Source organism: Mobula birostris, chromosome 6, assembly GCF_030028105.1.
Source record: "Mobula birostris isolate sMobBir1 chromosome 6, sMobBir1.hap1, whole genome shotgun sequence".
NCBI classification, from domain to species: domain Eukaryota; kingdom Metazoa; phylum Chordata; class Chondrichthyes; order Myliobatiformes; family Myliobatidae; genus Mobula; species Mobula birostris.
In genome coordinates, this window is record NC_092375.1 from 40,962,517 (window position 1) to 40,978,768 (window position 16,252).

Here is a 16,252-nt window from a genome sequence, read left to right on the forward strand (position 1 = left end):
ATGCTGGAGGGAGTCTTCAGTGTCCACGTGTGGCGGTATGGCAGTGTAGTGATTAACGCAATTGCTTTACAGCCAATCACCAATCAAGGTTTGATTCCCACTGCTGTGTGTTTCTCCCCATTACCGTGGGTTGCCTCTGGGTGCTCAAGTAACCTCCCAATTCCAAAGATGTATAGTTAGAATTAGGGCTAGTGAATTGTGGACATGCTATATTTGTGCTGGAAGCTTAGAGACACTTTCAGGCTACTCCCACCACAATCTTCAGCCTGTGTTGGCCATTTGCCAAAAGCAACACATTTCACTATATATTTCGATGTACATGTGACAAATAAAGCTAAGTTTTGTTCAAAAATGTAATAGCTTTCTATCGACTTTGTCTTGAAAATCTTGCCAATGAAGTTAGGGTCCCTGCCTGTACTCAGTCAATGATGGACATGCCTACAACAGTTAGCTTGTCTTCCCCTCCCAGCAACACGCGACCATCAATGTAAAGCACTTCAGTTAATGGCGCACCCTCTGATCCTTGAAAGAGTTGTAACAAGTGAAAGCAGGCTGCCTGGTCGAGGAATGGAAGTCCCACATTACACGTGAGACATCAACTAAGATGATGTTACCTACGAAGGGAAAGGGTTGGGGTAAGTGCATTCCTACCTATAATCTTGGATAAGCTACAGGGCAATGAACATAAATGACTGAAATGACTCATTATGTCCTGGAAAATATAGATTTCCAGGAGAATACAGATTGAGGAAGGCATTGGACTGACATATTTAATTTAACTTGGGTGACTGCAGCCATTCAGTATGAACAAGTTTACAGTTATAGATATGCAACAATCTCTCCTCTTACATAGACACCTCTGTACCATGCTTGAACTCAGACACAGGACGTAATGGGAAAGTGAAGCATGTGTGGGTGGTGAAGCGCTCAGCGGGTGCAATATTCCATTTATTTCTTTACTTATGCTGTCTGAACATGGTAGTTATGGATGTGAGTCAGGGTGCTAGCATTTCCTCAGAGGGCTCATCAGGACTTAAACGTGTCATTGCCTTCCCAACCATGTTAAACCACTAAACAATTTCTGGTCAGTGTGGGTGCCCTGATACATGAGAACATAAGCATTTGTCCCTCCCATGCCACTTATTTAAATCAGGCCTAATCTCAGCAGCAATAATTATCTTATTACTCCTTGATTCCTTTAATGTCCGAAAATCTGTTTGTCTCTATTTTGAATGAACGTGACTCAGCCTCTGCAGCAGTCTATTCTTATATAAAGAGTTCTAAAAGTTCATCAACTTTTCAGAAAAGAAGGTTGGGGAAACGTTAGGATGGGAGATATCTGCCAAACCGTTGTGACTGGGTGGCCGTTGCCTCCAATCCCAATTCTACTCAAGTAGTAGTGTGCGGATTAGGCCAGATAGGAAAACAGATCACCTCAGGTTTCATTTTCATACATTTTCAGTTTCTAAGGAAATGATTTATAATTCAACTCAAATATGTCAACACAATTACTTCTGAAAATCTATCAACAGAACCAGTTTTTTAAAATATTTTTCTAACGTGTTGGGCAGGAGGTGTGAAAACTCATTATGGACTGGAAATACATCATTTACATATTACAGGTATCCATAAATATCCAGTTGCCACTGTGAAAAGAGGCAATAGGTTATAATCCATAATACTGAAGAGAAACACCCTGAAAGTCTACTCTAAAAATCTGCATTTTGTTTTAATTAAACTTGGAAAACAATATTTTCTTAAGTCAACTGTGCAACTGACTCTAGGAACTCAGCTTTTAGATAGTGATTATTATACCACAGTTATTTATGAACTGTGGTAGAAGATGCCAATCAGTGACATAACAGGGTAATTTGGAAAAGAAAACTTTAGAATACTGAGAAGGATGGGTGGAAGTGTACAAACATAAATGTGCAGGTGTTACTGCAGAGACTCCAAATTGATGCAATAAACCTTCAGCTTTTCTATTCTTATTAATAATTGAAAATGCCCAATTTTGCTCATTAATTATGATAATAACTTAAAACTAACGGAAACTGAACAAAAAATTAAAAAAAAACAAAAGCAAGGACAGTAAGTTTGGAGCCTGCCAAAGACAAAAAGGTCACGATTGGTGTCCTTAAACAGATTTCAATGAGTCATCTTGAGATAAGCATTTGCTGAGTTGGGCGAATGATGGAGAAGCTAATAGTCTTACTTGCTTGTAAAATGACCTTCCAATTTATTCTGGTGAAGATCTTCAATTTTTATCTTCTAATTACCTGCTCTATGACTGATACACGTTTTTTTATCATGCTTATCTCGTTGAAAACCTTCATAATTTTTAATGTTTCAGCCTGCCCTTTGGTTACCCTTCTCTGACCTGATGCTAATCTTAACTCATAACTCAAATGTGTCAGTCATGAAGTTATCTTATTGAACCATATTTGCAAACCTTCAATGCTTTAACATCTTTTCCATGCTGAATGAGAAAATCAGCACTAATCTAATCTGACAAGTTAAAACATAAAGTTATAATAAATAAGACAACCAAACAGCTTTCTCATGTGGAGGATTTCTGCGTTTGAACAACTCAGGTTTTTTCCTATTGGACTGCTTTGCATGAAACAGTTTATACGATGCATACTTGGGAAAGTGTTGCATTATTATATTTATGTTTACCAATTATGCCAGAGCCAACTGTACAGGAGTGCAAAAACAGGATGCTCTCTTTTGCCCACCTCCAAGTTATACAGAGAACAACTAAAAAAAATCATTGGAAGGGAAAAGATAAAATATGAAAGCAAGCTAGTAAATAATATCAAAGTGGATAGTAAAAGTTTTTTCAAGTATGTTAAAAATAAAAGAGGAATGAGAGTGGATATAGGACCACTAGAAAATGAGACAGGAGAAATAATAATGGGGGACAAGGAGATGGCTGATGAACTAAATGAGTATTTTGTGTCAGTTTTCATTGTGGAAGACCCTAGTAGTATATGCCTGATGTTATAGTTGGTGAAGGAAGAGAAGTGGGTGCAGTTACTGTTACAAGAGAGAAGGTGCTCAAAAAGCTGAAAGGCCTAAAGGTACATGTCACCCAGACCAGAGGAACTTCACCCTAGGATTCTGAAAGAGGTAGCGTTAGAGAATGTGGTGGCATTAGAAATGATCTTTCAAAAATCATTGGACTCTGGCATGGTGCCAGAATACTGGAAAATTGCCAATGTTACTCCACTCTTTAAGAAAGGAGGAAGGCAACAGAAAGGAAACTATAGACCAGTTAGCCTGACCTCAGTGGTTGGGAAGATGTTAAAATCAATTGTTAAGGATGAGGTGATGGAGTACTGGTGACACAGGAAAATCCTGCCTGACGAACCTGTTGGAATTCTTTGAGGAGATTACCAGTAGGACAGATAAAGGGTATGCAGTGGATGTTGTATCTTTGGACTTTCAGAAGGCCTTTGACAAGGTGCCACACATGAGGCTGTTTACCAAGTTAAGAGCCCATGGTATTACAGGAAAGTTACTAACGTGGTTAGAGCATTGGCTGATGGGTAGGAGGCAGCGAGTGGGAATAAAAGGATCCTTGTCTGGTTAGCTGCCAGTGGCTAGTGATGTTCGGTGTTGGGGCCACTTCTTTTTATGCTGTATATCAAAGATTTAGATGCTGGAATAGATGGCTTTTTTGCCAAGTTTGCAGATGATACAAAGATTAGTGGAGGGGCAGATAGTGTTGAGGAAATAGGTAGGATGCAGAAGGACTTAGACAGATTAGTAGAATGGACAGGAAGTGGCAAATGAAACACAATATTGGAAAATGCAAGGTAGTAGAAATAAATGTGCGGTCTATTTTCTAAACGGGGAGAAAATCCAGGAATCTGAGATGCAGAGGGGGACTTGGAAGTTCTTGTGCAGAACACCCTGATGGTTAACTTGCAGGTTGAGTCAGTGGTGAGGAAAGCAAATGCCATGTTAGCCTTCATTTCAAGAGGTCTAGAGTACAAGAGCAAGGATGTGATGCTGAGGCTTTATAAGGCACTGGTGAGGTCTCACCTTGAGTATTGTGAACAGTTTTGGGCCACTCTTCTTAGAAAAGATGTGCTGGCATTGGAAAGAGTCCAGAGGAGTTTCACAAGGATGATTCCAGGAATGAAAGGGTTACTATACGAGGAACATTTGATGGCTCTGGGTCTGTACTCGCTGAAGTTCAGAAGGATGAGGGGGAATCTCATTGAAACCTTTCGAATGTTGAAAGGCCTAGACAGAGTAGATGTGGAAAGAATGTTTCCCATGGTGGGAGGGTCTTGGACAAGAGAGCACAGCCTCAGGATAGAGGGGCACCCTTTCAAAACAGATGCAGAGAAATTTCTTCAGCCAAAGGGTGATGAATTTGTGGAATTTGTTGCCACATGCAGCTGTGGAGACCAGGTCATTGGGTGTATTTAAGGCAGGGATTGATAGGTTCTTGATTGTACTTGGCATCAAAGGTTACAGGGAGAAGGCTGGGAACAGGGGTTGAGGAGGAGACAGAAAAAAAAAAGGATCAGCCATGATTGAATGGCAGAGCACACTCGATGGGCCAGGTGGCCTAATTCTGCTCCTATGTCTCGTGGTCTTATGATCTAGCGTCGGTGGTTCAGTTTCTAGTACTCTGCATTTTAATTTTAGTGTCAGTACTCTCAGCTAACTGGTCTTCAAACCATCCAAAATGAACATAGTAAGTTCAGGGATTTCAATTTTGTAAGTACAGGAATTCCACATATCTACATTTTTCTAACACAATTGTCATTCAAATGTTATCAAGCTTAAAGGTGACAATAGAGATAGCCGAATACAGACACGTGCAATGATAGCCACCAAAGGTCTCAGCTCTTCCTTGGTATCGTGCAGAGTGAAACAAATTTCAATGATGGAGCAAGTGAAGTTAGCCTCTTTGGTCCAAGAGCCATATGGTTGAGGGGTAGTCTGTTTCTAAAGTTTATGGTATGAGTCCCAAGGCTCCTGTACCTTCTTCCTGATGGCAGCAGTGAGAAGAGAGCATTCCTGGGTGGTGGGAGTCCCTGATGATGGATGCTACATTTCTGTGACAGTGCTCTCTGGAGATGTACTCAATGGTGGAAAGGGCTTTACCCATGATGGACTGAACCGTATCCATTACTTATTGTGGGATTTTCCATTCAAAGGTATTGGTGTTACCATACCAAGCTGTAATACAACTAGTCAATATACTCTCCTCCACACATCAATAGAAGTTTATCAAAAGTTTTAGATGTCACGCCAAATTTTCACAAACTCCTAAGGAAGTAGAGGCGCTGCCGTGCTTTCCTCAAAATTGCACTTTCATGCTAGACTCAGGATAGGTCCTCTGAAATGGTAACACCGAGGAATTTAAAGTTGCTGACCCTCTCCACCTCTGATCCCCCAAGGAGGTCTGGCTCATAGACCTCTGGTTTCCTTCTCCTGAAGTCAATAATCAGTGCCTTGATGACATTGCATGAGAGGTTGTTGTTGTGGCACCACTCAGCCAGATTTTTAATCTCCCTCCTATGTGCTGATTCATCACCACCTTTGATTCAGCTTTCGGCAATGGTGTCATCAGCAAAATTAACTATTGGTATTTCTTAAGAAACTTATACTGGGACCAGACAGCATCCATCAGGATAGAAGGAGAAGTAAGTGAGTATGTGAATATCATGAGAGGAGTCAGGCAAGGTTGTGTCTTTGCACCAGACTTATTCAACCTGTATAGTGAAAATATTTTGAGAAGTATCAAAGACATCAAAGGATTCACAATTGGAGGCCATAATATAAATAACATCAGATATGCTGATAACATCGTACTAATAGCTGACTCAGAAACAAAACTCCAAGAACTACTCACTATAGTGGCAGCAGAAAGTAATCGCAGAGGCCTCTCAATCAACACCAAGAAGACAGAAAGCATGATCATCTCCAGAAAGACAAACATCCCACAATGTGTGATCAAGATCGGAATTACAAACATCAAACAAGTCAACAAATTCAGATATCTTGGCAGCCTAATAACAAGTGATGGCAGGTGTGACACAGATATCAAATACAGAATAGCAATGGCGAAAGAAGCTTTCCAAAAAATGAAGACCATATTAACAGACAGAAAGATGAGCACGTACACTAAAAACAGAATACTGCAGTGCTACATTTATGCTATCCTGACTTATGGAAGTGAATGCTGGACCATTTCTCCAGCAACAGAAAAGAGACCATAAGCAGCTGAATGATGGTTCTATGGGGGAATGTTAAAAATATCATGGACCACACATACATCAAATGAAGAAGTTCTCAGAAGAGCCCGAGCAGTTAGGTCACTCATAAGAGAAAGACAACTCAGATTCCTAGGACACATCGTGTGGAAAGATGAACTAGAAAAACTCGTACTCTCTGGAAAGATTGAGGGGAGCAAACCTAGAGGAAGACTTTGGCTTATGTAAATCAAAAGCATAGTCAGGTGGCTACACATCAAGGAAATGGAAATCATCCAAAGAGCGAGGGATAGATCTATACGGAAAACGATGGTCACCAACATTCGCATCAGATATGGTACCTAGACAGACAGACATTGGAGTCATAAGTGTAAAGTGTAAAGTAGAGCAGGGGGCTAAGCATACAGCCTTGCAACACACCTGTGCTGATGGAGATTGTGGAGATGCTGTTACCAAACAGAACTGACTGGGGTCTGCAAGTGAGGAAGTTCAGGCTGTTTCAAATGTTTCAGCTTTGTCTTCAGCAATTAAACCATGGGAGCTGTCATCACTGAGGATGAGGGTGTTCTTGGAGTCTCGCATTTCCATTAGCTGTTTAACTACCTGTCACCATTCATGACTGGTTGTGGCAAGACTACAGTCTTTGATCTAATCTGCTGGTTATGGCATTACCTAGCTCCATCTACTCCATGCTGTTTAGCACTGTGTAATCCTGCATCGCGGCTTTGCCAAGTTGGCACATCATCTCTGTGCGTGGTGCTGTTCCTGGCATGCTCTTCTCTAAACCTCGGTGTCCCAGTTTTGATCACCTGGCTCAATTAACTGAGGGAATGATACAGTCTTGTCAAAAATGAACACCCACTGCTCTGGAAGAATACGCTAAAACAATGCATCATCACAGTGACAAAAATGATAAGAATTATTTTTGTTATTCATGTGATTTGCCAAAACTGATTACCAGAAGCACTACAGCATGCAAGTGAAGACTGAAAGGCAGCTTTCAACAAGTTCTTTGATCCTGTTGAATTGTAATATTTATTTCTGAAATAATGAGTTTTTTAAAAAAAGATATGCCTACAGCTCCAACTTGATCAAGTGTATGTTGTTAATTATCTATTTCACGGGCAGATATCAATACGTTCTGCAGCAGTGGCATTGCATTTGGAAATAATCCTTCATCCAAAAAATAATTAGTAATGCCCTTATTGTAGATCTCATTGTTCCATCATATGATTATGAATAGGATATATAATATCGAATAAAAATACCACACTGCTGGAAATGACGGGCTGTCAATGCAAAGTGACGGCACAAAGAAGCAGTGATCACTTCACTTGGTTGAAAGTCATTTTGCTAAGTATAAAACTGTTGACGTCAATCCCTCCTCCCCCCACCTGAGCAGCATTGCTTTGTAGTTGCAGGGAGTATGACATTTGCATATTAATGCATCACAGAGCCTACAATTAGGCTTAAACTAAACTGGGATGGGATGGAATGTTTAAAATTGTGACAATATTACGGCAAACTTTACATGTAAAAGTGAACGGATTAATTAACAAATATGATATTACTTTGCTCGGTAAGTTATGAGCATTTCCTAGAAGTTATTCTTTCCACTATTCTTGATTTTTTTAACAATTTGAACAGACCATTTAATCTGATCATTGACTTTTGCCACTATCTGTGGCGTTCCCAATGCTCTGCAGCATTTTCAGATTCAATAGCAAGCGTTGCATCCGTTATACCATTACTCTGTTTTAATTAAGTTGTATCATTAAATTGATGATTCCCCAAAACAGTAATGTAGCTCAGAACGTAAAATATCATGTTGAATGGTAACTAGGTTCTGAAAAATAGGTTAACAAACTGAAAACACATGGCAAAGTCACATACTTTAAATGAATCAATAATTTGTGTATGTTGATATACAAGTCAAGTGCAAATAGATGAATATCCCTGATATTTTATACATAAACAGACAAAATTATTCAGATTGTTTCTTGCAATTAATTGATAATGGGCAATAGATAAAGGGCTTCTTGAATAAGGTATTTTCTTTCCATTAAAAATATTTTCTCTACAGCGAGGATTAAGATGCATTTACTCATGTTTACACCGGAGTATTCACATTCCCAGATTGTTCTGGAATTTCCAGAAATGGATGTTTAACTTCTTGGTGAGGGTTAAGAATTGAGTAGTGAAAAGTATTCGAGTTGGGATGGGGATCTACGTGAAACCCCCTTTTTACTGGGCATCTCTGGAAATGCCGCTTGTTCGCCCCTCGCTAACAGCCACTGAACTCCGCGGTGAGAAACCCGCCTTTCTCAGGCTCCGGCAACACACATCAAAGTTGCAGCATCTCTAAGAAGAGGTATAGTCGACGTTTCTGGCCGAGACCCTTCGTCAGGACTAACTGAAGGAAGAGCTAGTAAGAGATTTGAAAGTGGGAGGGGGAGGGGGAGATCCAAATTGATAGGAGAAGACAGGAGGGGGAGGGATGGAGCCAAGAGCTGGACAGGTGATAGGCAAAAGGGGATATGAGAGGATCATGGGACAGGAGGCCCAGGGAGAAGGAAAAGGGGGAGGGGGGAAAAAACCCAGAGGATGGGCAAGGGGTATAGTCAGAGGGACAGAGGGTGAAAAAGGAGAGAGAGAGAAAGAATGTGTGTATATAAATAAATAACGGATGGGGTACGAGGGGGAGGTGGGGCATTAGCAGAAGTTAGAGAAGTCAACGTTCATGCCATCAGGTTGGAGGCTACTCAGACGGAATATAAGGTGTTGTTCCTCCAACCTGAATGTGGCTTCATCTTTACAGTAGAGGAGGCTGTGGATAGACATGTCAGAATGGGAATGGGATGTGGAATTAAAATGTGTGGCCACTCCATGGGGGTACAGCCTTTCTCTACTGTAAAGATGAAGCCATACTCAGGTTGGAGGAACAACAGCTTATATTCCGTCTGGGTAGCCTCCAACCTGATAGTCATAGTCATAGTCATAGCAATACTTTATTGATCCTGGGGGAAATTGGTTTTTGTTACAGTTGCACCATAAATAATAAATAATAATAAAACCATAAATAGTTAAATAGTAATAAGTAAATTATGCCAGTAAATTATGAAATAAGTCCAGGACCAGCCTATTGGCTCAGGGTATCTGACTCTCCAAAGGAGGAGTTGTAAAGTTGGCATGAACATTGACTTCTCTAACTTCCGCTAATGCCCCACCGCCCTCTCGTACACCCTCCGTTATTTATTTATATACACACATTCTTTCTCTCTCTCTCTCCTTTTTCTCTCTCTGTCCCTCTGACTATACTCTTTGCCCATCCTCTGGGTTTCCCCCCCCTCCCCCTTTTCCTTCTCCCTGGGCCTCCTGTCCCATGATCCTCTTGCATCCCTTTTGCCAATCACCTGTCCAGCTCTTGGCTCCATCCCTCCCCCTCCTGTCTTCTCCTATCATTTTGGATCTCCCCCTCCCCCTCCCACTTTCTTATCTCTTACTAGTTCTTTCTTCAGTTAGTCCTGATGAAGGGTCTGAGCCCGAAACGTCGACTGTACCTCTTCCTAGAGATGCTGCCTGGCCTGCTGCTTTCACCAGCAACTTTGATGTGTGTTGCTTGAATTTCCAGCATCTGCAGAATTCCTCGTGTTTACATTCCTCAGGCTCCGTATGTTTAGGTTTTATACAGCTTCGGTCCTGTGAGGTTGGGATGTCTCACCCACCCGAACCCCGGTTTGTGTGAATGCTGTGTGATTTACTACCCCCTGCAATCGCCCGTCGGCAAGAAATAACAGATTGTACATTGCATACAATTATAAAGGAAGTATATTTATGTACGTTAACTTAACCAAAGAGTTATTATAGAAAAGAAAGGGGAAAAAACGAAAAGGGCCCATTATAATTAAACAGTCAAACATGGAGCTCATCTTGAAGTAGTCTATAACTCATACGTTGGACCCTCGGTCTGCGTGAAAACACACCTCCTTCTGAATGCCGCTTGAAATCCATTTTGAACAAACAGGTTTGCCCACAGGAGTATTAGTCCGTCCTCCTTTGAGCCATTCATCTGCACAAAGCACCTTGTGCAACAGGGATGGTATCCTCAGCCATCTTCCCTCCTGTCTTCTCCCAGCTCCCGCCAAAAAAGACTTCGATCCACTCCATTGTCCCTCACAAAACCTCTCTGCCCAACACTTTCTCTCAATTCCGCCATCCTGATTGGCTGACACCAGATTCCTAAATTGAACAAAAAAGCCCCTTATCTCAGCTCAAACCCAAATGGGCTGAAAGCGGAACAGACTGCTCTTACAGAACTGCTAAAATGAAATCCCTACAGCACAGCAGTAAAAATCTTAGCCAGGGCATTACATGCATAACGATACTAATCATCCAGTCAAGTGATTAAGAATGTGGAAAGGCAGAATTTTGGATGGAGTGGACTTACTAGGCAACCAGTGGTAGGAATGTTGGTGATTAGATTTCAAGAGCTGACATTTTATGGAAGGTGTGCAATCAAATCTATTTTGCAGATAATTGCTCTTGCTTCCTTTGTTAACAGCCCTGTTTAGCTGATGTATTTGGAGTGGAGAAATAGAGTGAGTAGTTCTATACAGCACTCCAGACCTGGGTTAAATCCTAACCCTGAGCGCTCTCTGTCTGGACTTGCAATTTCTCTCGGTGACTAAGCTGACTACGTGCATCTCCTCCGGGTGCTCTGGTTTCCTCCCACATCCCAGTGACATGCAGTTCCAGCTTAAGGTCACATTCCAACCTGCCAAGATGAATACTACTCAATTCAACCATTTCAGGCAACCTGCCGATCTAGGTCATATCAGAACTGATCAATCCTAATGACAGGGCATCAACCTGAAACATTAATGCTGTTGTTCTCACAGGAGCTTGATTTTCTAAATATTTCCAGCAACCTCTGTTTTATTTTATACAGCCGGCGTCTGCAGGTAATTTTTTTTTTGTCTCTTACACTTAAGGCACCGTCTTTCTCTTTCTCTATTTTTTATATTTGTCTCCTTCTATTTATGCCTCTTCTAGACATCAATGTGATTAACAAACCTTTGTCACCTTCTCTCAGTTGTTACTGCTGCCACTTTTGACACTTTGTCTCTTCTGATCTTCACCCTATCATAGACAACCCTTTCATTTGCCCTTCTCTGCAATTTAAACCATGCTAGCTCTCTAACTTTTCTCACTAATAAAGAAAGGTTATTTACCTGAAACATCGACTCTGTGTCTCACTCTACTGATCCTGAGAACTTCCAGTATTCTATTTTTATTTCAGATTTCCATCAATGTCTTGCTATGATTGCTACTTTCCATACTTCAGTGTAGTTAACATTAACATAGATTAGCATCATGATCAAGGTCACATGCAAATCTTCGATTCTGAGAACAAAGGAAAATGGCCAAGTGTGGGAAACCAGTTTTTATGCTATTGAGTGTAGAGGATGCATCCTGAGCGGCTGCATTACTGCCTGGTTCGGAAATTGCACCGTCTCAGATCGCAGGATCCTGCAGCAGATAGTGAGGTCAGCTGAAGGGATCATCAGGGTCTCTCTTCCAGCCATTACAGACATTTACACTACACGCCGCATCCACAAAGCAAACAGCGTTGTGAAGGACGCCACACACCCATCATACAAACTCTTCTCCCTCCTGCCATCTGGCAAAAGGTACCAAAGTATTCAGATTCTCATGACCAGACTATGTAACAGTTTCTTCCCCAAGCCATTAGACTCCTCAATTCCCAGAGTCTAGTCTGACACACGCACACACACTCAACTGAACACCACTCCACTCCCTTTGCAATTTTTGCTCATTTCTTTCTCAATTCCTGCTAAAACATTGTTTACATTTACATTTACATCATTTATTATTATATTGTAGTTTGTCCTTTACTGTGCCTATTGTACTGTCTTGCACTGCTTTGTGCACTTTATGTAGTCCCGTGTAGGCCTGAAGTCTAATGTAGTTTTGTGTTGTTTCACGTAGTCGAATGTAGCTTTGTGTTGTTTCATGTAGCACCATGGTCCTGGAGGAACGTTGTTTCGTTTTTACTGTGTACTGTACCAGCAGTTATGGTTGAAATGGCAATAAAAGCGACTCGACTTGACGAACTGTTGCAATCAATTTAAGCACACCCACATGTTCTTAAATGATCTAAACTAGCTCACAATAAACCAGATTAAATTTAGAGTGTTTCTTATTTGCATGAATCATTGCATAAGCAGATGGTGCATTTAGGGAAACCTTTTCATGTTTTATGGAACATTTTGTCACATGTGAAGTAAGAAGCTGTTAGGTTGCCCTGTTGGAATAGAGTGGGATGTCCTCAATTCTGTAACGTTGAAACAGTTTCTACAGAAGTTATCCCAAAAATTGTAACTGTAATAGCTGGATTGAGTATCACAGACCTATAGAGAATGTGACGTTTTTTAACCATATATCTAGCCAGTGCAGAAGGGAAAGATAAGTCTGAAAAGCATGTACCATCAAGCACATGAGCAACTTCCTCTGGGTCCTCTGGTTTCTTCCCACATCCCAATGACATGCATTTCCAACCTGGTTTCTTATCAAACAAACCGGGTTTATGTTATGAGACTATTAAATGGGTCTTCTGTTAGTTAAGATGGCCCTTAACCTCACAATCTACCTCATCATGGCATTACACCCTCTTGTGTGTCTGGACAGTGCCTTCTCTGTAATTGTAACATTGTACTCTTCATTCTGTTATTGCCTTTCCCTTGTACTACCTTGAAGTACTGATGTGTTGAAATGATCTGTACAGGTGGCATTTTTCCTCAGCAGATGTGACAATACTAAAATCAAGTACCAAACACTAAAGCTCAGAAAATCCTCCTTATTTGTACTCGGGGACACATAACTTATGTCACAGAACAAAATGAGAGGCTTAAAGCATAATGCAGAATTTATTTGTATAACAAGTATGCTAAATCTCCTTAATTTGAAGACCCATGTCCTGGCCCTGTTTCTCTTGCAATTACAATTGTGAAGGAGTACTTTTTGAATTACAGACACATTTTTCGGAACACCTTAGCTTCAGAAGTTATTACTGGAGCCCACAACCTTTGCATATCTTGTGCTTTAAGGTCATCCATGAGGATTTGATGAAGGAAAGGTCAAGGGCAACAAATTCCTGGTTGTATTGTTATTGTAACCGTTGTTATTTTCCATAATGTAGAAGACTCCTTTGCTTATTTTCTTTAGGAATGAAATAAAGATGTCCTTTTAGGTTTGAGGAGCTTCTGACATTGCGCAATAGCATTTTTGTTCTGTGTGCAATTGTAGGATTTTCCTACTGGTGATTTGTTACAACCTTGTTTGCAGTTATCCAGAAGAAATAACGTGTCCTTCAGGCTCTCCTTTTCAGAGACATTCCCCCTTTTCTCATCCATCCCTGCTGGTCCTGTTTCCGTGATCTTCTGGCACAGCTCGACTTTACCCTTAGGATTTCAAATGATCACTCTGTGGGAGAATTACAAGCACACACACATGCCACACACATCATACACACAAGCAAAGATTGCACATCAGTCATTGAAAAATGATGCAGAATCCACAACAGGGTCAGTCAAAGTCAAAGTCAAGTCAGATGCACAAGTACATATGCGCTGAGAATTTGGCAGGATCAACAGACTGCCTTAGAATGTACACTGTGGCCACATTGGGGCTTCTACACTTGACTAACCTGTGGAGACACAAGCGGCTACAGATGCTCCAATCTGGAACATCAAACAATGTGCTGGAAGAACTCAGCAGGTCAGGCAACATTTGTGGAAGGAAAGACATGGTCAACATTTTGGGTCAAAACTCTGCATCCAGACTGAGTGGAGAGGTGAGATGGGTAGTGTAAAGAGAAGGCAAGTGGTGAGTAAAGACACCACGGTGATTGGCAGATGGAGGAGGGGTATAAGATTGCAGGTAGGTAGTGCCCGGTAGGTGAGTCAGGGTGGCATTGGAAGACTGTAGCACGTGATAGTTGGAGGAGCAGGGGGAAAAGAAAGGAGTTGGAGCAATGTGGGGGGAGCGAGGTATGAAGATTGGAAAGAGCTGCTGGAAGATATAGGCAAAAACACGAAGCACTACCCAAACAAGATTTGGGTAAGTGTGGGGGTTTGGGGAAAAGCAGTATGGGAGTAAGGAGGGGAAATAGGACAAAGATGGGTGAAGGATTGGCTTGGCTTGGGGGAGTTAGAGTGGAAAGGGAGGACAAAAATGTGAGTATCAGAGGATCAGAAGGAGAAGGGGGAACAGGATGGGGTGAAGAAGAAAAAGGAAAAAAATATTGGGGGGGGTGACTATCTAAATTTGGAAAGCTCAATTTTCATGCCATTGGGTTGGGGTCTACCCAGGCAGAATATAAGGTGTGGCTCCTCCAGTTCAAGTTGGACTTAATCTTAGCAGTGGAGAGGGCCAAGGAGGGACTCGTCAGTGTGGTAATGGGATGGAAGATTGAAATGGTTAGCAACTAGAAGGTGGGGATGTAAGTGAGCCTTTGCCTCTCCTGGAAAGGCTGTTTAGGTGACTTGGTGGTGATGAGCAAAGTGCTGTAAGAACAAAGCTCGCAGTGCTTTGTGGTTTTCACTTATCTTCCTCCAACAGCTGCCCCCCCATAGAAACATAGAAACACAGAAAACCTACAGCAGGAATACAGGCTTTTCGGCGCACAAAGCTGTGCTGAACATGTCCTCACATTAGAAATTACCTAGGGTTACCCATAGCCTCTATTTTTCTTCACACTTCCCTTATTCCACTTTGTGCCATCTGTTTTTTTTTGTCTTTTCCCTCTCTCTGTCTACCTCCATCTATCATTCACCTGACGCAGTCTTCCAACTCTATATCCACTCACCTCCCCTACCTGGCACTACCTGCCTATCATCTTGCACATCTCCTCAGAATCCTTTCTCACTAGTCTCCTTCTCCTCTTTATACCAGCTGTCTCTTCTCTCCACTCTCAGCCCCAATACGGTAACTTGACCCAAAATATAGACAGCTTCTTTTTGCCCAAAGATGATGCACATTGTTTCTTGGACTCTAGTGAATGGTGTAAGATATAGAAGTTATAAAAGTGGACCAGAAAGTTTCTAATGTTTTAGAGTTCTTCACTAAAATGGGATGTCAGGAAAGTACCAGTCAGTGAATCCAATGTCAGAGTTAATTGAATTGTTGAAAATAATTAGCAGAAAACAAATAAACTTTAATTTGGGAAGCAATGGGTAATTTAAAATGCTGTTATACTGTAGATATATTTAAGTTAGCTGTGACTTACAAAGTTAAATTTTTCATGAAGTAACAGGGACATTTAAATAAGGCAGAGATTTAGATTTTGTATATATGAACTTTTGGAAGACATTTGACAAAATGCCACAAAGAAAATTTAGAAGGAAGAAAGAAGCCTATCACACAAAAAGGGAACATGACTGTATAGATGTAGAATTAGTTCAGTGACACATCAGTGGGCGTTACCTTTCAGACGGGGAGATAGTGTACCATTGTTCAGCTTTGGGTTCGTTATTCTTTTTAGTTTTTATGAGAGCTAGACTTCGTTGTGGAGACTTTCATGTATAAAGTTTGCAGATGGTATAAGATATCATTATGTAGTAGGTGTTTGTAGACGAGAATGACGTAGACACAGTAGTAAAATGGACGTAAGCAAGTTAAATGAGTTGTTAAGGGTACTATAAATAACGTGAGTTTAAATCGAGTCCATGCACATAAATCATTTAAGGAGGCAGAGCACGATGATAGATGGTTTAAATACTTATAGCTTACATCGAATAAAAACATAAGATGCTAGAAACATTCCCAGGTTTGGTGGCCTTTGTGGAGAGAGAAACAGAGGTCTCAGACCAGAGATCTTTCATTGGAAGTGGCAAAGAGAGAAAACGAATTTATTTGTAGTGGAGGCGGGGAAAGACGGATGGGACAAAGGGAATGAGACCACGATTACCTTCAGGTAAGTTGTAGAGGTCCTG